Consider the following 26,080-nt stretch of genomic DNA (forward strand, 5'->3'; position numbering starts at 1 on the left):
GTGAATCAAAAGCGCATGCTCTGAGTTGCGAATCTGATAAATCTGATAAATTATCATTCAACAGTCAGTAGTGAGCGCAGTTGACATCTACTACAGATGCCTCCTGCTTATCCTGGTCAAAATCCCAGAGTGATCTTAAGCATATGCTTCCTGCCTTCATCAGAATTATCTTTACTGGCCAAGTATGTTAAAACACACGCACACGCACACGCACACACACACACACACACACACACACACACACACACACACACGGACTTTATCTAAAAAGGCATCATTATAACAAAATTATTTAAGACATGAATACATACGCGCAAAGTACAGTTGCAGCAAAGTCATTATGCAGCTTCCTAACAGTACAACTGTAGTCTTACAACTTTAGTGTCATTAATTATAAAACTTAAATTTATATCATTATCTGCCCACCGTCTAAAGAGCCTGATTATGTAAACATCCTGGGGGACCTCGACTGTTGTGTGAATGCAAAACAACAAGGGTCCAGGAACTTTATGTCCCAGGAACAAATGGGCCATCTAAATTATATGCCTAAACACATCTTGTGATCCACTCCACTAACAATGGTGCTAGACATTGTTGACAGACAGCCAGACAGCCAGACAGCCAGACAGCCAGACATATATATAGTAGATATAATAGTTGGAGTGTGCCAGTGGAACTGGGTATTGCGTAGGCAATGTCGTTAATGTCTCCACCTTCAAGACTCTTCACGCTATTGCAATAGATGCTAGATTTTTTGAATCACATCGTCAGGAATGGGCAAAAGACAAATTATTGATAAAGAGATGTCAGCATTGACTCAAGGATGCCGTTTATCCCACGTGCTTTGCACACACATGATTTAGCTGTACACATTGATTTTTCTATGGCGCAGTTGTGTGTGCCCTTGGTTAGTGGCGGCAACTGATTGTTGCTTCAGTCATCATCAGATCAATAAATAGGTACTGATGCACCTGAAAAGGCTCCAGTTACGTTCCTCAAGTTTGACGTTAGTGGTGCAAGACTTTCAAGGTTACTGTAACAAGTCGGTAGTTAATTGTACACCTAGAGGTAACATTTTGTGTGTGTTAATAGCCTAGTCCAAATGCCGGCGCCATTGCTGTGCTGTATCTGAAGACCACAGATTTGACCCCATAAGGCCAAGTCAAAACAAGATATTCTCAGAGTGCATTTCACAGGGGTCAATATGCTAATATTATCCCAGCAGCCAATGGCAAGTCAGGAGAGCTGCGCCAGATAGAGGCGGCGTCTGGGTAGGGTTTCATGGCGAAGACATGAACAGCATATGTGCAGTAATAAAGACTGATCTATCATTCATGCCGTCGTCTGCGCATACTCGAGTCTCTTTCCTTATTTAGTGTCAGAGGAATTGAACATGTGACAGAACCATTCCGGGATTGAGCGCCTTCTTGCAACAGAGGTCTTAATTAGGGTCAGGGCAACATCCAGGACATTTGCATCTTCCACACCTCACCATTTTCTTTTTTGTGTTCAGGTTTTGGGATTTCCAAAAATAAAACGATTAATGTGGCCAAAAGCTCAGTGGCCACTTTCTAATGAGAACATCTTGTTTAAAACCTGGCAATGATGAGGTTCAGTTTATCACTTACAAGTGTTTATAAAGGATTAAGCTTGATGATGAGGACTGCTTGAATATCTACTGAATTAGAAAATGTATTGTCCCTTAATCGTTCAGACACCTGTTGTGAATTTTGCCATTTGGTAATTCACAGAAGAATAAAAAAAAAAGAAGTCAGAATACAGGCCTGTAATGCGTAAAGTGATGCTTGTTTCCAGTATTGTAAAAATGTTATAGTCAAGTCTTGTTTGGGGGGGGATAAGAAAATTTAAGAACAAATGCCAAGAGTACAATTGATGCAGCTCAATCAATCAATCAATCAATCAATCAATCAATCAATCAATCAATCAATCAATCAATCAATCAATCAATCAATCAGACTTTTTATACAATAAAATACACCTCAAAGTGCTTTACATGAATTAAAAACAACTTACCCCAACCCCCGCACTACTAGTACACAAGGATAATGATCCACACACAAACATGCAGGTTAAAAATAAAATAGAAATGATCCGAAGAAACTTGAGGCTCAGCACAGGGCATTCAGGTGACGAAAACACCATTTCAAGGAGCCGTCTGCGCTGGAATTGCACCAAAAGTTGTGGCCGCAGACCATCAACATTTTTTTTTTTAAGACACAGCTTAAAAGACAAAACACTAAAAACTAAATTTACTATCAATTTACCGTCCTAATCGCATTATGTGATAAATAAATACCATTGAGTGTGAGTTCACACAGCATGAGAGTTCATTTGATGATGTTAAGCACTGCAGGAAGATGCCTACGGGCATGTGGACTTGTCAGATATCATATAATAATGTTTACTACATTGGGAAATTTCCCAGTTAGAAACGACACGTTGAAGATGGAGGTTAGTGGTTCAGAAATCTCAGTGACTATTAATTTGATTGTTTCCATACCTTCATATATGTTCAGCTATTTCAGCCAAAGTTTTTGTTGTTTATCTTAATAAATAATCCGTATCGATCCATTAATTATCTGAACCGTTTATCTTCACAAGGATCGCAGCTTTTCTTGCATTGCTCTGAGTAACACTGATCAACTTGAATTTCTGCAAGATTGTCAACGCTTTGCTGTATACAATACTTTACGGACAATAATGTTTGCCAAAAACACTCAAATAACATCGCTCACATCAAAACGTGAACAATAACACAGTGACACCACTCAGACAAGAGTACGGTAACTAGATGAGCTCCAACAGTATTAAAAACAAACATAAAAAAACAAAAAAAAAACATTGTGGGGGCGCCTGAAGGAAACGTTGTCCCCTAGACAGCATTGACATGTCTGCAAGTGCTGGAGGTAGTTAAGCTATCTCTGGCAGGGCACAATTTGGCCAACTATACTGAGTGAGGGGTGAAACAAATACACCTACAGAAGATGAACACTCTTATTTACTATAATTTGGTTTGTTTTACACCTTGCAGGTGTACGAAAAGATGTGACATCAAAAAACAGGCCTTGTAGAAAAACGTTTGAAAAACATTCAGACTTACAAATTATCATAATTTCTCACGTGCAAAGGTTCTTGATTCGACTTTGTGTAATAATAGAAGGCAAAGGGTCCTCCCTCATTCTCAAGAGAAAAAATCTTGTAGGACAAAAGCAGGTAAAGGTTCTCTGATTCAAGCTCCATTTGTAATCTAAAGTTCAAAATGGATTGGAAGTGAAAAGTGATGCTATACAAATCTCATTCTATCATTGCAATCTCGTCCTTGAACACAAGACAGCGAGGGCGGCAGCAAAGATCCACTTAAGCACAGTTAAATACATTCATTGATTACCCATTGATGAAATTGCCTAGTCCATTACTTCTGTTCTAGACTTTGAACTCATTTTCAATTTTCAAAAATTCATTTAAGAAAAGCTATGCTGTTTATTGTTTTGACTTTTTAAAATCTAAAGTTCGATTTTTTGGTTTTCAGCCTTTGACGAGTAAAATATATTTTCTGTGTAAAAAAGACCTAAAACAGATGCTGAAGTCTTCAGTTTAAAATCTGCTGTTACATAAATATTTTAAAGGAGGTATACATTTACATACACAATATATATTTGATCATTTTATTTGAAAGGGCCAGATTTAATTCAAATCCTTGTTTCAGGGATGTGATTTGACCAAAGTGAAATTATCTGAAAATTTAGCCGGGGGTCTGGGGGCCGCTGGCATCCAGCTAGGCTAGCTAGCGAAGCCCCCCGGAGCTCATGGGTTTTCCGTGTTTTTAAGTACTTTCAATGCACTCAACATGACAAAGAAATAGACAAAACAACAGCATAAATTTTCAATGTATATTGAACTATCCCATATAAAATGGCAGTTTTAGTCAACTCAAAATCAGTCACATTTAAAAACATTGGACTGCCTTTGCTTTTAAAAACTATCACTGAGAATATCATCATATCTAACTAATGTGATTACTAAGTTAACACATAAATAATGTTGAAGAGTTCAAATTTCATGATCAAATAATTGTATCATGACCAAATGAAAAGTAACTCATATTAGAGCATACCACAAATGTCTTTGTTATAGCAGAAGATGTTATCTGTCGGAGTCATGTGCATACACAATGAACTACTAAAAAAAAAAAAAAAAAAAAAAAAATCAGATTTTTTTTTTTTTGGGGGGAGATAAAAAAAGCGGAATTCCGCGAATTAGCGGAAAAATCACATCCCTGTTGTTTGTGATTTCTCTAATAAATAACTACCGACCGAGAAGAAACTATGGGAACTTATATAACATATCCTTGTACAAAAGAGCGTCTTCAAAACTTCAAGGTGTTCTAATGTTCCGGCGACTGCAAGCTTTCAGACTAATCAATGAACAAGTGTACAAGAGACAAGATCAATTGTACTTACTGACAACCTTTTCATACAAAAAAGAAGCGACGATAGAGAAAGTGAAGGAGGAGGTGAAGATTAGATTAACGAGTTATTCTTTATCTTTGTACAGGAGTTCATAGTGGAAGAAGATGCCAATAATCCGTAGCATGCTACCAGTCTGGAATCAATTTGCGACACACTTGTTTCATCTTCCTCAAGAATATGGAGTCTACCTACAGCACATATATGAATGCTGTGCAAGGAAAGATGCTTAATTATTTAGCAATTAAGAAACTACAGGATCCTGACCATCATCTCACCTCTAATGCCACATACATAGGCTACTAATTGGGAACGACATGCATAATTAATAAAGAGACATTTAATCATATTAAGTAATTTATCAGGTAATAGTTTGAAATTGCTATCCGGGACATACAATTGTTCAATTGTATCTAATGACTGGATTAGAAAATAAATATAAGGCCATTTCTCATTACATTTGAATGAGAAATGGCCCAGATTTCATCATGATCTTGCAAAGTGCTTATATTTCCACTGAGGGGTGCTCAAGACTAACAAAAAACATGACCAGCAGAATCTTCAAGAGACGTAACAGAATAGAGAAGAGGCTTATAATAGAATAGATATAAGAGAAAATAGCCATTGTTGCATATACAAAAGGCAACAAAGCACAGCTGTATGCATCATAAAAATAATAGCATAGGATATCCTATATGCTGCTTTGATGCTAATGGATATTTGTATGAGGTTGTAGATTGAAGTGTTATAAAACTATTACTTTAATTAAAAAGAAAAGAAAATACATTCTTACGTCCGCCACTGCAGATCAACAGTATGTGGTTGGACACTTTTTTTATTTATTTATTTTTTGCTCCCTCCCTTTGATAGGCCATGCAGAGACACTGTTGTTGACTGCGCTGTCCAGCACGATTCTGCGCAGGCAGAACAGCTGCATCAGGTCCACTTTTCAACTACTTTAGTTAAAAATGTATTTCTTATTTTTTTTGTAAGGTCTGTGTAACATGGAACGGTGTGATTGATGGTGACCGTGGCATTAACATTGACACTGTCAAATTTGGATGGTCCAATGGGCCTGCGTGATTGATGTTTCTTGTTCAGCGCTCGATGCTGTCAGCACTCCTGTCTACTTGAACAGGATCACAGTCAGCTGCGCGCAGACATGCATTGTGTGTGGGTTGTGGGCCACATGAAAATGCATGGTCTAAAAATCGGACAAATGTGACCAAATGGTCTACTGTCACAAAATCATTAAATATGCTTGACTTTATTTCCAGTTGACCGCAGATTAAGTTAAAATTGAAGTCTTTGAGCCCCTCTGGTGTGCTTTCACTAAATGATGCTTTTTAATCTTAAATTATTTGTCATCAACATTGTGCTGAAAATAAAAAAAACTGAATTAAATACGTTTTTAAAAAGCTGAAACCTTGTTTAACTCATTCATTGTCATTGACGGCTATAGACGTCAAAAATTCATTTGAACTATTTATATTAGATGAAAAAAAAATTCTAATTTTGTTAACAAGAGTATGAAAACCTAGATTTTTAGAACAGATATAAAATTTGTGATTAATAGTGAGTTAACTAGTAAAGTCATGCGATTAATTGCGATGAAAAATTGTAATCGCCTGACGCTCTGAATTTTATCTTTAAGTTGCGTCAGACGGTTAAATTTTTTAATTGTAATTAATCGCATGGCTTCAATAGTTAACTCATGATTAATCACACATTTTATATCTGTTCTAATCGTACCACCAATTTTTTTTCTAGGTTTTCATACTCTTGTTAACAAAAGTGGAAAAAAATGTTAAACTAATAGAAATAATTCAAATGAATTGTTGACGTCTATAGCCGTCAATGGCAGTCAATGAGTTAAGTATACTGGTACTTCTATTTTGAATCTTCGTATAGGCCATTTATAACACTAGACTAGATCATAAGAGAGCAAGCCATTTTCAGCAGTTTACATTGGTCAATGATGTGTAAAAATATGCATGTGCAATTGGCCAAATTTGGACATAGGAGGTTCTGGCCAATTTGATTGAGCCTAAAGTGGTGTAGGACAAGAAAAGGAAAAACACTTTAAACTGCAATATCTGAAGGCCATGTCATTGTTCAAAAGTGTAGGCAGTTTGTGGATCTTGTTTGGTAGTGAGTTCACGTTTCCCATAATAACCAAAGGCACAGGAGGCTTGTATTTCCACTACTTATCCACTTAGCCTTTAGTTTAGCAAATATACTTTTTCGGAATAAAACCTCTCTGTGCCTACTACTTTACTGCAATTTAATGTTGGTCATGATGGTGTTACTTGATGATGGTATTTGATGTAAAGAGTCTGAACAACACTGTTGTAAAGCTTTTATCCTCATTGGGCTTGTGGCTGAGCTGGAGTTTATCCTATCTTATTAATACTCTGACTTGCCTTTTCTGCTAAGTTCAATCAATTACAAATGCCAACTGAGATAATTAAGTTTCTCATTATTTTCATATTCCATCTGGATTCTTTTTGTACTTCTCCAAAAAATAAAATTGATGTCCAGGGAAATCTCGATGTATGGCCCGGGGAGGACAAAACTTCAGGCCAATAGATTGGAAAACATTGAAAGACACAATTTTAATCAGGCTGCTTTTCAGGGCCAATTACGGATGAGTATTGTGGCATTTACCACCCACAAAAGGTTTAATCACACAAGCAAAAAGAAAAAAAAGTGCACTTTGTATTGGGTGAACCAAGAATGAATAAAAATGTACACGTCCCTGCCACTGGAACTACAGGCAAGGAGCAAGTTGCAATAGGGTAATTGTTGAGGCTACCTCCCTCACACTTTAACCCACACTTCACTTCACTTAATCTGTCCATATATATGTTTTTTTTTTTTTTTTACTTTAATGGACAGCTCACTTTTTATTGAAAATGCTTCAAGCACACTTTTTTTTCAGTCTTGTCTTATCACACATTTGTCTTATGAAATTCTTTTGACACTCAACACACTCATGTCTGGTGAATCAATAATGAATATGTCAAGAGGCTTTTGCCAATCTCTGCAGGCACTCTCTCTGTGGGTTACAATGGGGAGTCATGACAAAGATCCTCATGCTGGTGCTGCAGTAAGACCTCAGAGCAAAAGGGGACATACTCGTTGTTCCGTAATGCAGAACATGAGAGTGAGCATTCACGGATGTGCGTTTCAGAGCACAAACCTCCACTTGTCCCCTGCTGGTGTGGATGTGGACAGCCATATCTGCAACTCCACAGGGGGATATTCATTAAAATCTCTGCCTATGACATAAAAAAAAAAGAAAAAGAAAAAAACTGGATTCAAAGTCTCCTGTGTTTGACATGCCCCTTATTGTCATAGGGTGTCAGAGTAACATCTTCATTGGCAGGTGCTTCTACAGAAAATCCACATGCTTGCTAATGATTCAAAAACTCATCATGTGATGTGATCATTTATGAAGCCATAATTTGAGCTCCTGACTGACTCTTTTCCATTTTGAATGCTTAAAGTTTAACAGCGATTACGTAGAAAAAAAATATGATAACCATACAAAAGTTTAATGAAACTTGCTATACATTTTCTCCGGGCACTCCGGTCTCCTCCCACATTCCAAGCGCATGCACAGCAGGTTAATTTGGCACTCTGAATTGTCCCTAGGTGTGATTGTGAGTGTGGATGGTTGTTCATCTCTGTGTGCCCTGTGATTGGCTGGCAACCAGTTCAGGGCGTACCCTACCTGAAGACGGCTGGGATAGGCTCCAGCACCCCTGCAGCCCTTGTGGGAAACAAGTGGTAAAGAAGGTAGTTGGATGGAGATACCATAAACCAGTGGTTCCCAACCACCGGGCCGCGGGCTACTTTGGACCGGGCCGTGGCGGGCCGCACAGTTGAAAGAATAAAAAACTTTTTATACTTCCGGTTAATTGATTAGCCGAGGCTTAAAAATATTTTATTTTGAAAAGCGACTGGATTCTCTCTGTATATGACGAACTCTTGATAAGCAAAATGAGTCCAATGGGTTGCCGGTCCGCAAAAGTTGTGGAGTTGTATGAACCGGACCGTGGTGGAAAAAAGGTTGGGGACCACTGCCATTAAACCAGGCAGGACCACCAAGCAGAGGAACCGTCTTTTCCCGAAACTGTTAGACTTCTAAACTCTAACAGTGCTCTCTAGCACTGACAAAGACCATGTATAGATATTAGGGGTGGGAATCTTTGAATGTCTTACGATTCGATTCAATTCTAATTTTTGGGTCTGCGATTCAATTCAGAATCGCTTTTCGGTTAAGAATGATTTTTGATTCAAAATGATTTGATTGGCAATGATTTTTGCGTCAATTTATAGATGTGCAATGAATCGTAATGATCTACTCCAGTCTGACTCGCTAATGCCAATTAGCGCGCTATTCGTGGGACTTTTATCACTCAAAAGAACGGCACCACGCTGCAAAAAAACAACATTTATTGGAATAACTTGATCGTGACTTTTTCCTTCTACTCTCTAATGTGGCTACAACTTAACAGTGTATCAGACCGCGTGGAACCACACTGCCCTTAAGTGGCCAAATCGAGTACAACATGAACAGAGCTCCCATTAAAGGCACACACAAACAAAGGCAAGACAGTAAATTTCTTTTTTTTTTAAATAAAATGGATTTTGGGACATTTAAAATAGATTCTGAATCGTACTAAATGAGAATTGATTTTTTGGCACACCCCAAATAGATAGTATTTATATGACGTCATGTGCCCCACATTGTGTGCCGTTCAACAGGTCCATGGAATGTCAAATTGGAACGGACAAAGAAGTGTCCGGAATTGCAAAAATAAATCAAAAGGATTTCCAACCGACAAAGTCTACCAAAGTCTGTTCTGACCATTTTGTGTGTCATTGTATGATGGTAAAAATGCTTTTACCATAATGCGATCTTGATATAGCCTATGTGAGCCGCTAGCTCTGGCTAGCTCTGGCTAAAAATAAATCTGGTGGTCAAGATGTTCAATTTTAAGATCTCTCCAAATACCCTACTTTAAGTATCTTATTTTCCTTTCCCAGCAGCCCCAAAGTTGAAATTGTTGTTAAAGTGTACGGAAATAAGTGATGAATCAACAATGTTGTTGTTTTTGTTGTAACATGCTAGTGCTAGTAGCTAGAGCGCGGTCGGGAAATTAGTAATTAATTCTTCACCTTGAATTCACAAATGATAAATGCGCATAGCAACCAATAAAAGTTGAAAGTACAGAAGACGCAATAATGTCCGTGTTTTGGGATCGAGCCATCCTACCTCAGAGCAAACGTGATGTGTTGCCATGTAGTCCGGTCCGGGCAGTAACATCGGCAAACGTTTGTAATCCAATCGATTCCACTAATCAAACCTTTCAACGTGTACCGCTGCAAGGAATGCTGAGCTAAATCTTCCGCATACATCTTGCTTACACAAGTAACATTAGAGGAAGCTGGGGGTGACATTCATCAATAACAAAAGAACATTTGGTGTAAACACAATAGAAACACAGCTGAGTCTGCTGGAAAGTTGACCCACCATGAGGGGCCGACTTGCGATCCCGTGACGTCAGTGAATCTATATGACATAACAGGTACATTTGCATTTTTATACCTGCTGCTTTCACACCTTGATTCATTTGCATCTTTGCACAAACTATGAAAAAGTATTTCTCTTAACTTTTTGTTGTTGTTGCTTTATTTCATCTTATTTTGTTCTTCTATTTTTCGTTTTCACAATTCTTGAGACTGGGAATTATTATACTATTTATAATTTTTTCCATTAAAAAACATATTACTAAATGTTTTTGTTGCTTTTTTGGGAGGCTGGAACAGATTCATGGTATCTCCACTTATTTCAATGCCGAAAGACGATTCAAAATACGGGTTCATTTGACCCCCACTATTCACAGGGGATGGGCTATTGCTATTTTCGGCATATAGCAAAAATCCATGTATAATTGATTTCCTTTAAAACTTATTCGGGAATAATAATACTTTTTTTTAACCCCCAAAAATTCTTCAGAAAAAGCTGTTTAACATTAAATCTATGTTTTCTATTAAAAACAGGTGGATTGGGAACATCACAAAAAATAACACAAGAAACCAAAATATATATAAAAAAAACATTGAAAAATATTAAAAACAAATTGGAAAAAAATATCTGGAAATAATGTAATCCGTGGGTACCGAATAAGTATGCGGGGGTCCGCTGATGTGTTTCGGGGTATGAGCGTGGTCATGGAATGAATTAAACTTGTATTTCAAGGCACTGCTGTATTATACAAAAAAAAGAGTAACTGTCACCATTATGTCGCCTTTAATAGCTATACAGACATTTCAAAGTAACATTTTAACATTCTTATTGTAATACAGTATAGGAATGTAATAAATACACCACATGGCCATTGTAGCTCCTGACCAATTAAGCCACGCCCCTTAAAGGCACACATCAACAAATACAAGACTGCAACAAATTATTTCACGCTACATTACACGTCGTGGGTATTTCTATATTCTAATTTGTAATTCAACCTTCATCACAGGTTGGATTCTGTTGAACTTTGGAGTACGAGATTTGAATGTGCTGAGATTATGAAGTGATTGACCGGCTATCATGTCAAAGAAATACACAAAGAGTTCAAGAAACAAGATCGATTATAGATAAGACATTAGACTACTACAGAACCTATTGAACAGAGAGAGAGAAAGCAAATATCTTGTCAAAGGAAACTTTGAGTCCAAGGTCATTATGAATGGGAGTCACAAGAAGGAAACAATACATAAAACACGGTTTAGAAGTGGAGGAGAACACATGAACTGCAGGATTTGACAGTAACTCGGAGCAGACAGATTAAAATGATGAGTGGATGCGAGCGACTCAGTGCCAACATTGAAATAAGGCTCAAGACACAGGAGGAGACACACGAAAGCAGAACGAGCGACATTTGTTCCCCCTGCTCTCACCTTTGGTTCCCCTGTACAGTAACCAAAGAAAAAGTAGACTTGACTTGGCTTGTTGCCTGCAATTTGTTTTCATTCATTCATTGATTCATTCATTGTCCGAAACTCTTATCCTCACTAGGGTCACGGGTGTTCTGGATCCTCCCTGTACTGGTTGCCAGCCAATCGCAGGGCATAAGCAGACAAACAGCCATTCACACTCACATTCACGGGAGTCCGACAGTTAAATTTGTTTTAAGCCATCTTTGCACTGTAATAACGTAAACAACAACCCCTCAATCCACACACATGCACACATCGGGACGCAACGGTGATGTTGCTGCTGCTTTATGTCATTTCCAAAGCATTGTGTACTATTCTGTAAACAACTCTGACTTTTCATTAGCGACTTTTTGACCGGAGAATAACAAATCAGCAACTATAGCAACAGGCCAAACAACCAACAGAAGACAAGTAAAAATCCTTTGGATTCACTCGTTACACAAGCCCAACCAAAATAGAAATATAAAAACACTCGTAAAGACAGCAAGAGAGTTCACTTTTTCAACTCCAAACTTTTAGTACTAAAAGGCGAAGTTCCAGCTTTATACAGGGTCAATATTATTGTTATGATTTTTTTTTAATCTAAATGTTGGTGTAAAAAATTAAGTGTTTGTTCATGTTTATGTTATCTTCACTTGTAAACATTCTTATACCAAACATTCTTCTTATTAACTCTTTGACTGCCAGACGTTTTCAAAAACGGGATGTCGCCAGTGCCAGCCGATTTAAGCATTTTGACTGATCTTTCAAGGTCCACAGAAAATGTTGTGTTTGGACTATGGAAACACACATACTACCAAATGAAAGATTGAACTCTCATCTTTCATCAGAAAAAAAAACTACCTTATTCCGTTCTTCAGCAATCAACAATAGAAAATAGGTTAGTTTCACCGAAATGCTCTGTTTTGAAACAAAAAAACGGAGAAAACAAGCTTTTTGTGAAACGATGTTATTTCATGCACTCTAGTGAATTCTACACTTCTTTTTGTCCATGAATGATGCCACAAACACCTAAATAGTGCTTTACTTCTGTAATACACCACCACCAACAATGAAAAAGTCTCTTTTGATAGCAAAATAACAGTTTATTTACAGAACAGCGTAACAATTTGACAAACTATTTACAAAGGTGTGCATGTGTGACTATTTACAATTGTGTGGAGTTTAAACTACACATTTTTTCTTTTTGTGTGGTATACAGTGTAACACTCCCCTGGGTGCAAGGGGACGCAGCAGGATTTGCACCACAGGTTTGTTTCACTGCGAATGCCCTTTCGCGTGCAGACCCTACACTTTCTTGCTGGCTTTTTTTTTCTTGGGCCAAAAATAGTCATTAGGCTCACTAGACCTGCTTGAAACTTTCACCACAGCTGGGCAAGGCTTTACTCCACCCGTTTCAAAAAAATAAATAAAAAGAAATGGGTGGACGTCTTTTAACGTCTTTGGCGCTCCTCCGTAGGTTTTTGCAGAACGTCATTTAACGTCTTTGGCAGTAAAAGAGGTAAAGTAAAAACAAAAAAAGTAGATCAGTCTTCTGATTAAAATCTATCTATCTGATCTAAAAGTTGCCCGTTATAGGATTTTGCCCAAAAATATCTTTCCAATAGCCTTTTTATTTATCCATTTATGACTCATTCATCTTCTAATTAGCAGATTAACACCTTAGCTGCAATCATCTGGCCAATAGTTATCAGACTGGATTTGGGTTCGAATTTCCTGCCCTCTGTCTGCAGATGTGATGTGACGTCATGCACATTCTAATATTTCGCTGAAATGGATTTTACATTTGCTGAGAAGAGATGGCCATCTAGCATACACCAGATACCCACAGTTACTCTGCGGAAGTCTAAAAAAATAAAATAAAACATGACAAGTGCCACAAAAAGATTGAAACCTGATAGTGACCGATGCCGGGCAAGAACTAGAGTAAACATTGGTTTCGCATTTGAGCAGTGGAGAGAGATGAGATGTAACTTTCTTTCTACTCCAAAGGTAAGAAGTGATGATATTGGCATTTAGAAAGAAATGTGTTGTGTTGTTTTCAATTAGCAGTTACTTCAAAATCGGCCACTTTTTGGTCGTAACAGAAGGTGAAAGTGAAGTGGACGGTGACATTTAGCATGGAAGGAATGACAATTTGGATAACTTTTGATAAATAGACGTTCCATTCTATGACGTTCCATTCGGATAGTACAATTCCCTACAATACCAATTCCACTACAATCCCTTCTGTTTAGTGTTACTAATTTGTATCGCTGTCAAACTATATATATTTTTTTAAATCAGCTTAATCACATCTTCAAATTTTGATTAACTCATTCATTGCCATTGACGGCTATAGACCTAAAAAATTAATTTGAACTATTTCTATTAGTTTAACATTTTTTCCCACTTTTGTTAACAAGAGTATGAAAACCTTTTTTTTTTTAAAAATTGTATTAGAACAGATATAAAATTTGTGATTAATCGTGAGTTAACTAGTGAAGACGTGATTAATTACGCTTAAAAATTTTAATTGCCTGACTCCCCCTAATTTTTAATAATCTTTTCTGTAAAAAAACAAATCTGAGTTTTCAGATTATTAAAATAAATAAATAAATTAAATTATTATCGTTTTAAATGAAAAGATTATTAAAAATTAGGGGCGTCAGGGGATAATTTTTTTAATCATAATTAATCGCATGACTTCACTAGTTAACTCACGATTAATCACAAATTTTATATCTGTTCTAAATGTACAAACATTTTTTTCCTAGGTTTTCATACTCTTGTTAGCAAAAGTGGAAAAATGTTAAACTAATAAAAATTGTTAAAATGAATTTTTGACATCTATAGCCGTCAATGGCAATGAATGAGTTAATTATTATTAACACTTCATTAAAAAAGGCTTTTAGTCAATATTTTTTTGCCCACCAAATTTGAAAAGCACCTGTTTCGTGTCAATTGTTTCTACTTTTCATGTTATGAGGGCGTTTTCAACATTATTTGATCCACTGCACACTCTTATCCTCCGCTTTTTCTAATCACTTAATTACTTGCATAATTCAAAATGGAAAAAAATGACCCCAATATTTTGACAAAAACAAATATTCTGAATGTCACATGCAAAAACATTCATTAAATGCTTTACCTGAATGCATCTAGTTTCTTGCTCAAACACAACCTGTGCTACCTTTAATGTAACCGTCCGCGATAATGTTTTGAGATTAATCAATGAGTTAACGCCTTAACTTTGACAGCACTACGTGTACAACTTAAAAAAATATAGTTATTACAAAGTTATTTTGACTAAACATATTCCCTCACAAAGGCTTTTTGTTTTGTTATTTTACTGTCTGCTTGAGCACAGCACCAATTTACTGTCGTTTTCATGACCGTCTTCGTAAACATACGTACGTCTATGTGTGTCATTAGAAAGCACACCTGCACCACACAAAGGCGGCATTGACAAAGGCTTTGATGATGGGGGTTGAAAAAGCTTTTTGAAAGTGGAAGAAAATCGCAAAAGCATCCACAATGACAGATGAATCAGCTGGATGCAAGCTCATATTTCAGATGGACTTGAAATGCGCTCCTATTGCCACACAGCAGTTGTAATATTATTTGTAACGACGCAGTTCTCACAAAGGTTCAAACGCGATCAGTGTCACATTAATTCATGTGCCTGACAATTGCCGTGTGAGAGTTTGCATTACAGTGTGGATGGCCTCACCTCCCATTCAGGAGAGTGCCGGCAGGGACAAATCAAGACGGTGACACCAACCCACAGGGTTGTCTCTCTAAAACGAGTACAGAGCACAATCACACTCAGCAGAATGAAACACGCATGATGATAATCTTTGTCATGCAGGTGATGTATAGCAGCAAATGGTGATTAGAGTGGAGAACAAAACCATAATCCCACAGGTTTCAATTATAGGATTTAATTATGGCAACAGCTATGCACACATTATTCATATCAGCTGTGTGGTACCAAGCACAGTACACTTGTATATAAAATGACTCAAGGGTAGGGAAAATCTTGTAGCATATGCAAAGTGATGCAAGGGGGGTAGCGAAAGCCAGTTTTTGCTGGATGCTTGCTGGTGACATACAAAGAAGTGTCTTTCTCCAGATTATTTTTTACAGCACTTGTGGTGACGACAGATTCATTTGGCCCTTCACAAAACACGCTGCATTAACTGTAGGTAACAGGAAATGGAAAAAATATCTGCCTCAAATAAAAAACAAATATCAAAATTTATAGAAACATGGCTTACGTATATAGAATTTTTTAACCTAATTCTGGTTACTTAATTCTGCCTGTTAGCGAGAGCCACTACATCGTGATAACTGCATTTGGCAATTTATTATTATATTATATTATTAGTATGGGATTTTTTTTTAATAGGTTTTAGGTGAACTAATGAATACACACACACTCGCATGCACGCACACACGCACATACACATACTCACCCACATAAAAAAAAATAAATATATATAAAATAATAATAATAAAAAAGGAGAGCAATGATGACATGTCAAATCGAATGAACAATACTGAGCTCTCCATAAAAAGAAAAAAAAAATTGTAGGTAACAGGAAGTATTTAATACATTTCAGAATATATTTAGAATATGTTTTATGCTCCAATCGTTTGAAAACAGGCCTTATAGTCCATATTTTGGAAATAACAGTGTTATTCTTGTCGAGCTACTCAACCTTTGAGAGGTATGCACATGTGTGATTAAGTGCCGTGCAAAACAACAAGAGCAAAACAGTCTTTTGTTGCAGTGATGTTGTGGTTCCATTTTGGAGCCATGTATGTACTGTACACTGATTCCATTTTTAAAACACGCAGAATGGGCTGAGGTTAAAGCTAAACACACAAAAATGTAGCTTCTGTGCTGAATTATTTATAGTAAGTGCTCTTCAGAAAAAGAACAGGGATCATCAGACCCTTCAGGAAGTAAGTCCTCTGGGTTGCCAGGTTCATGCAAAATCGTTATCACAGCTTTTCTTCAGCCTAATGATCACAATGCAGTGAAATGCAAGATATGGATGCATAAATAAAAAATGAGAAGAATTTCAAAAAATACATATAAAGCGTACATTGTTTGTTTTAAATATCTTTATAATATCAACACAAGTGGGCCTTTTACTGCATGTGGTCACAAATATGGTGAGTTCAAGAATGACCAAATTCCATTTGGTTTATTTTTAACCTACGGGAATTAAAACGGTGCTGTCAATTAATGCAAAGTAATAACTCTGATACAATCTAAATTTTATATTATTTAACCCTTTAGAAGTCTACTGACTTCTTGTACTCTTGTACAAGGTGTGAGGTTTCAAATGATAATCAGATTTTTTTTTTTTAAAGAGCAGCGGCAGAGATAATTCTGTAAACTGTCCGACACAGTATTCCAAATATTAACGTACAGCAATTTTGCTTTTCGGTTAACTCTAAAAGCAGTTAATTTGTTGCTGTCACTTTTTCTTAATAGCACAATTTGGCAGCTTAATACAATCTCAGACAATTGACTGAAAAAGAGTCATTGGCCAGTTGCTGAGCATCCCCAACTAAAATCTGGACTGAGTCGTTGTGAGTTGTCATGGATTTGTTATTTGGCAGCTGTGTGATATGAGCTACCAACGTGATGTCTCAAGATCGCAATACAACCTAGGGAGGAAATCATTAAACTGGAAGAACACACTCTTGTTCATAACAAGACAAGGCCTGAAAGACCACTTAGGGTTGATGGCAGAATGCTTTGCTTGGAGACAAAAAAAAACCCTCAAGACATCGACAGAAGTCCGAATATTCTGGAGAATTGAGGTGCATCGTTGTCATAATCGGCAATCAAGATACACCTTCATGTTGACATTACACATACATTGGATGCAACATATTTTATTGACGTATTCAATATCACAAATCAGGTGCAAATTAGTCATAAAGCTGTGGTTTTTGAAACAGCGTAAATTTCCAGCGTCTTAAAAGCAGTGATGCTTATTATATTTCTGTTGCGTTCCATGGAGAGGAGTCAGCAGGATCAAGTGCAAGGCACGGCACAGATATGGAACAGTAGCATCTGAGGAACTGATCTGAATTCTAAAATAAGGGGGATGGGAGTGTTTCAAAAACTGCAGGTGGGATCCAAGTGACAGAAAATGTGGCAGGATAAAAGAGCATCTGATTGGCTGATATAGGCGCAAGCACGCCAATACTCCTTCTTAGATTGTGTAGCAACAAGAGAAACAGAATGACAAGACAGCTTTAGAATTGTAACTGCCCACATGTTCCAGTTTAGCATCATCCGCCTCTTTGCATGAATGTTTGTTTTCTATTTTAAAATGTCAAACGATACTCTTACAATCCATAACAATTAACTGGACTTGATTGGATTTTGCTGCCCAAAAAGGTTCCACAAATGTTGGAACAATGACACTTGAGAGAGTTAATTGCTCTGTCTTATTACCTTGAGAAGCAAAATCTCCATTTAACGTGAGGCATAGCAAGATCGCTCTCAAATAAAATCTTATTAAAGTCTGACAGATGGGGAGTGAATTCTAACTATGACAAAAAACCAACCACAAAAACACAGGATAAAATGCAAGTGAGTGGGTGGAGTTGGACCGTGAACCCCAAAGTAAGTGTCCTATGTACAATCAAAATGGTCTCAGTTGGCTTCCTGATCCAATTATCGGATGCAATTTACAAGGTGGATAAAAAGAGTAGAATTTATAATTAGCAAATTTCAATGACCAACTTGTAATTAAAACGAACCTTTTCACATAGCATTTAATTTGCCGTAAATCTCTCTCTGCATGCGTAAACACATTATTGCACTATTGTATTACATATTATATAGTAAACATGTTAAAACGTGAAATACGATGTATGTCCAACACTTTCTGGCTTAGTGCTCTGTTTGTTTTTACGTATTGCCAGTGTTGTGTTTCTAATGCTCTCGGTACCTTGGACCAGAATCGATGCTACAGCAAGCAGTGATTAGAGCTCAATTGGGAATTGTGTTTTTCCACACTTGCTTTTGTTTGGACAGAAATCATGTAGCTGATTTAAGGCATTGATTCAATATTTTTTACCATTATGTGCAAGGATTTTTTTTTTCTTGGCTGACTCATTGCATCCATATTCAATGATCAGATTAATTGCCTGCCATGTTGCAACATGGTTGCACAATCGAAATTTAATTTATTACATGGCATTAGTTTTCAGCAGGCCACAAAGGCCAGCCCTGTTGCCAACCTTGATATAGTGGTGAAGTTTACTATGTGATGTGAAGAACAGGAGATATATCTGTGTTTCTTCTGCAATGTGGGAGCTGTTTTTGAACTTGTGAAAAACTAAAGGAAACAAAGCTCAATCCCACAAATGTTAATAATTCAAAATAATGAGCAACAGAATTCTAAAGGAAACTATGTACGATTTAGTGCCACCTAGTGGTGAACTAATATAATGCAACAATTTTGAAACATGCGCACTTCGGTGCCTCAGACAGACCACACGTTGCAGGCCTACCACAAATTATCTGCCCATTATTATTTGGAATGAGCGAGCAGTCTGGTGAGCAGGAGCTAACGAGAGCGCCAGCAAGAGAAATAAATAACTGGAGTGGCTAACAAGAACTGCTAGCAAGAACTAGCTCGAGCGACTAACAAGAGCGACTAGCGGGAGAAGCTAGCTAAAGCTAGTGACAACACGGAACTCAGCGACGGCGATCTATGGCCGTCTGTGGCGGTCAACTCATTTGCGTTCGACACGAACTGTAGACACCACCAGAGGCTAACTACATTCGCAAAGTTCTTCTCTTTTGGGCATCAGCCTCCTGTATGGTGTGGAACGATCTATGTAATATAATTAGGGATTACTAGACCTATGATTATATGTATTTTTTTAAATGTACGGTGATGTGATAGAACATATTTTTTTGCATATTATTAAAATTATTAGTGTGTTTTTAAAATGAATGAATTGTTAGTTCATCACTAGATGGCACTAAATCCTGCACAATGTACCTTTACCCCTGGGCGTTATTTTATTTTGAAATGGCTTGGTCAGAACCAACAAAAAGCCAAAAAATGGTCAAAAACGCCCAGGGGTTAAAGAGGTACTATGATTCTGTCATTGTTTGCATTGTTGGTTGGTTTTGAATTTGCAATAGAAAATGTCAGTGGGGTTTTGTGTTAGTCAATCCAAAGCCAGAAAAGGGACACACCAGGGAAAAACAAAAACCCAAGTGAAAATTGCAAATAAGTCATTTTCTGATGGCATAATTTATTTCTTTTGATGGCAAAATGGACAGACTTTTAAAACACTAAGATGATCCAGAATGGTGACAAACTTTAGATTTCCATGAGCTGTGATTTGCCATTCAAGGACTTCTTTCAATCAAGAGTAAAAAAAAAAAAATACCCATGGAGAAAGTAAACCTGGTAAGACGTCCTCACTTTTTTTGCATTTTAAAGTTATTAAGCATTTTAATCCATGCAAACTGGAAAAAACAAACAAACACAATTTGTGGAACTGTTTCTTATCTCAACATGAACATCCACACTGTCTCACCCGGCACCAGTTTAAACGTTCTGTTTGGCGAGCCTTATCTCACAACCGTGCTTTCTTCAAGCTTTCTGTTTTTGGAATTTGTATTTTTGCCCATCCGCTCATTACTCACAACTCTGTCATGGTTTGTGTTTCTGTTAAACCTTTGGATTTGATGGGCCGTTTATGATCATGTCTTGGTTTTGTTTTGAGTTTGGAGTTTTGCGTTCTCCTGTTTGTTCCTTCCTTGTCTGCTCATCTTGTGTCAACTCTATCTACTCATTTTACCTAGTTGTCTTGTTAGTCTGTAGGCTGTTATTTGTCTTCATGATTTCACTAGTAAAACAAAATCTATACCTTTATGTTGCAGTAAACCAAACAAAGTACAAAGTCAGCAACAATCCTCAAGTCGCAATTAAATATTTAGGCCTACTTTGCTCACACTATAAAAATTCAGTCAGGCATAATTTACCATTAACATGACAACATGTCACTGCGTCAGAGGAAAACAACAGTTCAGCTCCCTTTGCTATACGTGACCTCAGGGTGTTGACACAATAATGACCTCAATCTGTCTCTTGCATGATCCTCTGGCATCTGTCAACGCGATACCTGTTTAGCTTACTACAAATGTGACACTCTCAAGACAGATGATATTGGTGTTTTTTACTGTCCGTTACTTTTCAATTAAGCATCTGTCAGGTCAAATGTGAGTAGTTTTTTTTCATTGTTTGGATGTTTTTGGGATTAAACTCAATGCAGACATCCCAAAAACGTAAAAAAAGGACACAAGTGTTTTTCACATAGCAGCGACAAAATGTAAAATTATATAAAACTACTCCCGCTTGACTGATTGCAGACATTCCAGAAATGTTAAAAAAAAAAAATGGACATAAGTGTTTTTTTTAACTCAGCTTTTTCACACATTACAAACAATATGTTCCATTCTTAATGACAACTCATACTTAACCACAAACATAATAAAAAGACCCAATTCCTTATTTTTTTTCATAAAAAAAAGCAAAACAAAAAAAAGACAAAGAATCTGACCAACAGTCTTTACCAGAAAATGTTCCAAACATAACCAACAAACCCAGAGAAACCAAACCAAACCAAAAAATAAAATAAAATAATAATCTGAAAGACAAACTAAACCAAAGTCTACGTAAACAAAACAATTCCGTCACAACACCTTAAAAAAAACAGACATCTCAGACATGACCAAAAAACTCAAAACATACGGTACTTGTTAAAAACATACATATTCACATAACTTATAGATATATACACAAACACATTACCTACTCCACACTTACACGTATACACACAAACACAATATATTCCTGGTGCTACTTTCAACATACAGTCGTCATGGAAGAAAGAGAAAAAAAACCCAACAACAATCATTCAGAAGACCAAAAAAAGAAAAAAAGACAATAATTTAGAGAAATAGTAAGTAAATAATACATTCATTTAACTCAATAATACTACTAATTAGCTTAGCACATAAGTGTTTTTCACATAGGAGCGACAATTTATTTTATCTCACTATACAATAGTCTCTTTACACTTAAGTGCCAGGTAGGAATGTTCAAATATTTCTTTCAATTTTGCCTATTGATTTAATGAAGGTTTAATGATGGCAGCCAATTTAATTCAGATGACTTCCCATGGGAAATTAGTATATGCACTGCATACTGTACATTTCTTTTCCCTCGCCATTGCCTCATTCTTCTCACGTGCTGCTGAAGGTCAAGGATACGGAGCTGATCTGATTGCATTCTGTCTGCTGGAGACCCTTCAAGTTGTGATTATTCATGAATTCACAGCAGTGAGGATGGAACCTCACGATTTTATATGCATGGTGAGGGTCCCACAAGAGCTGAATTCAAAGCATCAGCTGTTCCTGGAGAGAACATGACCATGAGATTTCGGAATGGTTTTCTGGGAAACCATAGACCATATTTGTGTGCAGTACATGTCGTACTTCTGGCTTTTTATCCCGCTAAATCCATACAAAGAGTGAACATGTTTGTAATATTAAAGTATTTTGACATTGTGTTGTTTTCATATTTAAACAATCTCAGTAGTTGACAAATACAATTGCTTACATTTGTGGATCGTGATGTTTTCCCTGCTTTGTTCTACACGTTCAGTGTTCTAACGTAAAAATTGAGATGAAATAAATTCACGCGTCCTTTGCGTTTGAGTTGTCAGTTAGTTCTGAAATCAGGAGAGTCAGAAGCCACAGGGAGGCAAACATAACGTAGTGCAATTAAATTCCAAGTTGTGGCGTGAATTGCGCAACTGAGTAAGTATAAAGCCGACAAAAGATTCAATAGAAGCTATTCATAATCCGGTGAAAAGGAAGCTACTTAATGAAAGCTACACAACTACTCACACTTATGATAGACTGTTAAATAACAAAAAACAAAACATCCAATCCATCTTAACATTGCAAAATTAGGAGGAAGATAAACATGATTGATGGTTAATGTCTCAGATGACATGTAGGACATGAATGTGGTACACGTGGTGTGAATACTTATCCGGCAATCCCTGCATTGGTCAGATGGCCTTTTTGTCCAACCTTCATGCAGGGCAGGCCACTGTAATGCTGTGATATATGCAGTTCACACTTAATTGCAAGCTACATGGCAACTAATGATCTACCTGCATGGTAACCCCCTCAGCATTCTCTCAGGGGAGTTAACATTGTTGAGTGCCCTCTCTCTGTTGTCTTCTGCAAGCTCAGCGGGTTCGTCCACAATCTGGCGGGGTGCAGCTGACATGTTCTTTGTTATTTGTTACTAACACTAGTCTAAAATAGGAATATATATATATATATATATACATATACATATTTTACTTGAAAGCACCGTTTTTTAATTTTTTTTTTTATTCCAAATGCTAGATATCCATTAAAAGTAAAAAAAATTGTGCTTTTTACATTAGCTGAAATATTTGTTTTATATTATTATTATTATTATTATTATTATTATTATCCATCCATCCATCCATTTTCCTTACCGCTTGTCCTCGCAAGGATCGCGGGGGTTGCTGGAGCCTATCCCAGGTGGCTTCAGGCAGTAGGCGGGGTACACCCTGAACTGGTTGCCAGCCAATTGCAGGGCACACAGAGACAAACAACCATACTCACAATCACACCTATGGACCATTTGGAGTGTCCAATCAACCTGCCATGCATGTCTTTGGAATGTGGGAGGAAACCGGAGCACCCGGAGAAAACCCACGCAAGCATGGGGAGAACATGCAAACTCCACCCAGGAAGGCCGAAGCCCGGACTCGATCTCACCATTATTATTATTATTATTATTATTATTATTATTATTATTATTATTATCTCTTTGACCGCCAGACGTTTTCAGAAAAGGGATGCCGTGGGTGCCAGCCGATTTAAGCATTTTGACTGATCTTTCAAGGTCCACAGAAAATTTTGTGTTTGGACTATGGAAACACACATACTACCAAATGAAAGATTGGACTCTCATCTTTCATCAGAAAAAAACCCTACCTTATTCCGTTTTTCAGTAATCAACAATAGAAAAGGGTTAGTTTCACCCAAATGCTCTGTTTTGAAACAAAATACGGAAAAATCAAGCTTTTTGTGAAACAATATTATTTCATGCACTCTAGTGAATTTGACACCTTTTTTTTTTTTATGAATGATGCCACAAACACCTAAACAGTGCTTTGCTTCTGTAAAACACTACCACCAACAATGAAAAAGTGTTTTTTGATAGCAAAATAAGTTTATTTACGTTCAACAGTGTAACAATTTGACAAAACAATTTGGCAAACTATTTACAAATGTGTGCAACCGTGGTACTATTTACAATTGTGTGGATGTTTCAAATACAGTTTTTCTTTTTGTAACACTCCCCTGCGTACAAGTGGACGCAGCAGGATTTGCACAACAGATTAGTTTCACTGCGATTGCAGACGCTTAACTTTTTTTTCCGGGGAATAGCAAGTATACACTGCAGTGTGTGTTTGGCCATGTTGCCATCAAGTCTACTCTCAGGATCGTGATACGGTGACATTACGGTGGTCTTACATCTTTCTTCCTCATGTCCTTCAGTTCCTATACCGGCTGGTAAGAGATGTTCTGATCCATCTTATCCGCTCCATTCATGGTGGCATCGTAGTCCATAACCAGTGTCTTCTCCGTGCTCAGACTGTACCCACTCCTCCGATGAATATGCATTGGACTCGGGGCACTCTTCGTCGTCCGATTGAACGTCCGCCTGTGCAGAAGTGCTCGATTGTGCTCCGCGTTTTCCGGCGTTAGCATCGCTAGCCGGTGAGGCTTTATGACGTGATCATAGCCGCCGCGTCAACGCTTCCAACTTCGTCAACCTCGGAGTCACCATCATCATCATCGTCGTCATCAATGTGCTCTTTAGCACTGGTTGATGCTTCTCTTCTTTGAAAAAAACGATCAAGTGTGAGCTGCTTGCCACTGGTCGCCATTTTCGCTTTTTCAGCCATTGTCCCCTCAACACTCTAGCTCCGCCTCACGTCTTCTACTGACGCCTACCCGATCTTGTCCAAAGAGAGTCATCGCTGCCATCTAGGGGCCAAAAATAGTCATTATACTAACTAGATCTGCTTGATACTTTCAGCATAGCTGGCCAAGGCTTTCTTTCCTCCACCCGTTTACAAAAAAAAACCCAAAAAACTTGGTGAACGTCTTTTAACGTCTTTGGCGCTCCTCCGTAGGATTTTACTAAACGTTATTTAACGTTTTTGGCGGTCAAAGAGTTATTATTATTATTAAAATGGAAAAGGAAAATTAATTTTGGGTGTTTGCGTCCTTCTGTGTCTGTTTTGTTATGTTGTCCCTGAGTGCTTCCCTTGTCTCACCAAGCTTTATGTGATCCACCTGTGTTTGTCTGACCTTCCTCGTGTGTCAACCAATCAGTGCCCCCTGCCACTTGTGTCTTGCCCAGGTGTGTCTCGTCTTGTCAATTAGTAATGGTGCATTTAGTCCCCGTCCAGATGGAAGCAAAGCCGGCTTTGTTACTCAAACAAATCTCGTACACACAGAAGCATTTCAAGACTTGCGTGTTTTTGAATGGACTTTAAATTGTCTTGAAAGGAAATTGGAATTAATCTGGAAATTGACTTTGATTTATATTGAGCTGCAAATTGAATGAGTCTGAAATTGAGTCTGCAAAACAAGCAGAGGAAAATAATAATTACTACTAGCTCTCAATAGATTGGAACCTCGGAGTTTGATTGTCTCGGAACTCGTACAAATTGGACTTCAACCCAAAAATCTGAGTCAAAAATGCCTCGGAGTTTGAACACCCAAGCAAAGCAAGCTAAGCTGAACGTAACTTGAAATCGGGCAGCCGAGTGAAGCCGAGCAAAGCCGAGCAATGCCAAATGCTTACGTTGCGGTAGTTGAGACGATGCACTGCTCATTTCCAGTCAGATCGTGACTACTCCCGGAGGTGCTCCATACATTCGCGAGTGCATTTAGATTTTTCCACGACAATTTTCTTCGCCATGGGCCCAAAGAAAGACAACAGTGCCAGTGGCAGCAAAGAAAAACATAGTGCTACAAACCACTGTGGAATTAGGAAGGAGATTATCGCGCAGTTGTAACTACCGTGACTACTTCTGTAAATACTGTCTTGAGGACCCCCCTTAGCTGTTCAACAACGTGCCTGACGTTAAACAACGCACACAAGGACCGGTTAGTAGTCCAACAATATGCCCAATGTAAACTACACAAACTCAGCACTGAACTAAAGCTAGCATTAACATAGCATTTACCATCCACTGATGCCATCACACCACAACAGGTAAGGTTTGAATGCTGTACTGTACTGTACAGTAAATGTAAAAAAACATCAATAGAAATTAAAATTGGAATTTTCTGTTTTTCGTGCTTGGGAATGGACTCTTTGACTGCCAAAAAACGTTAAATAACGTTTAGTAAAATCCTACGGAGGAGCGCCAAAGACGTTAAAAGACGTTCACCAAGTTTTTTTGTTTTTTTTTGGAAA

The sequence above is a fragment of the Vanacampus margaritifer genome, chromosome 2 (assembly GCF_051991255.1).
Source record: "Vanacampus margaritifer isolate UIUO_Vmar chromosome 2, RoL_Vmar_1.0, whole genome shotgun sequence".
Taxonomy (NCBI): Eukaryota; Metazoa; Chordata; class Actinopteri; order Syngnathiformes; family Syngnathidae; genus Vanacampus; species Vanacampus margaritifer.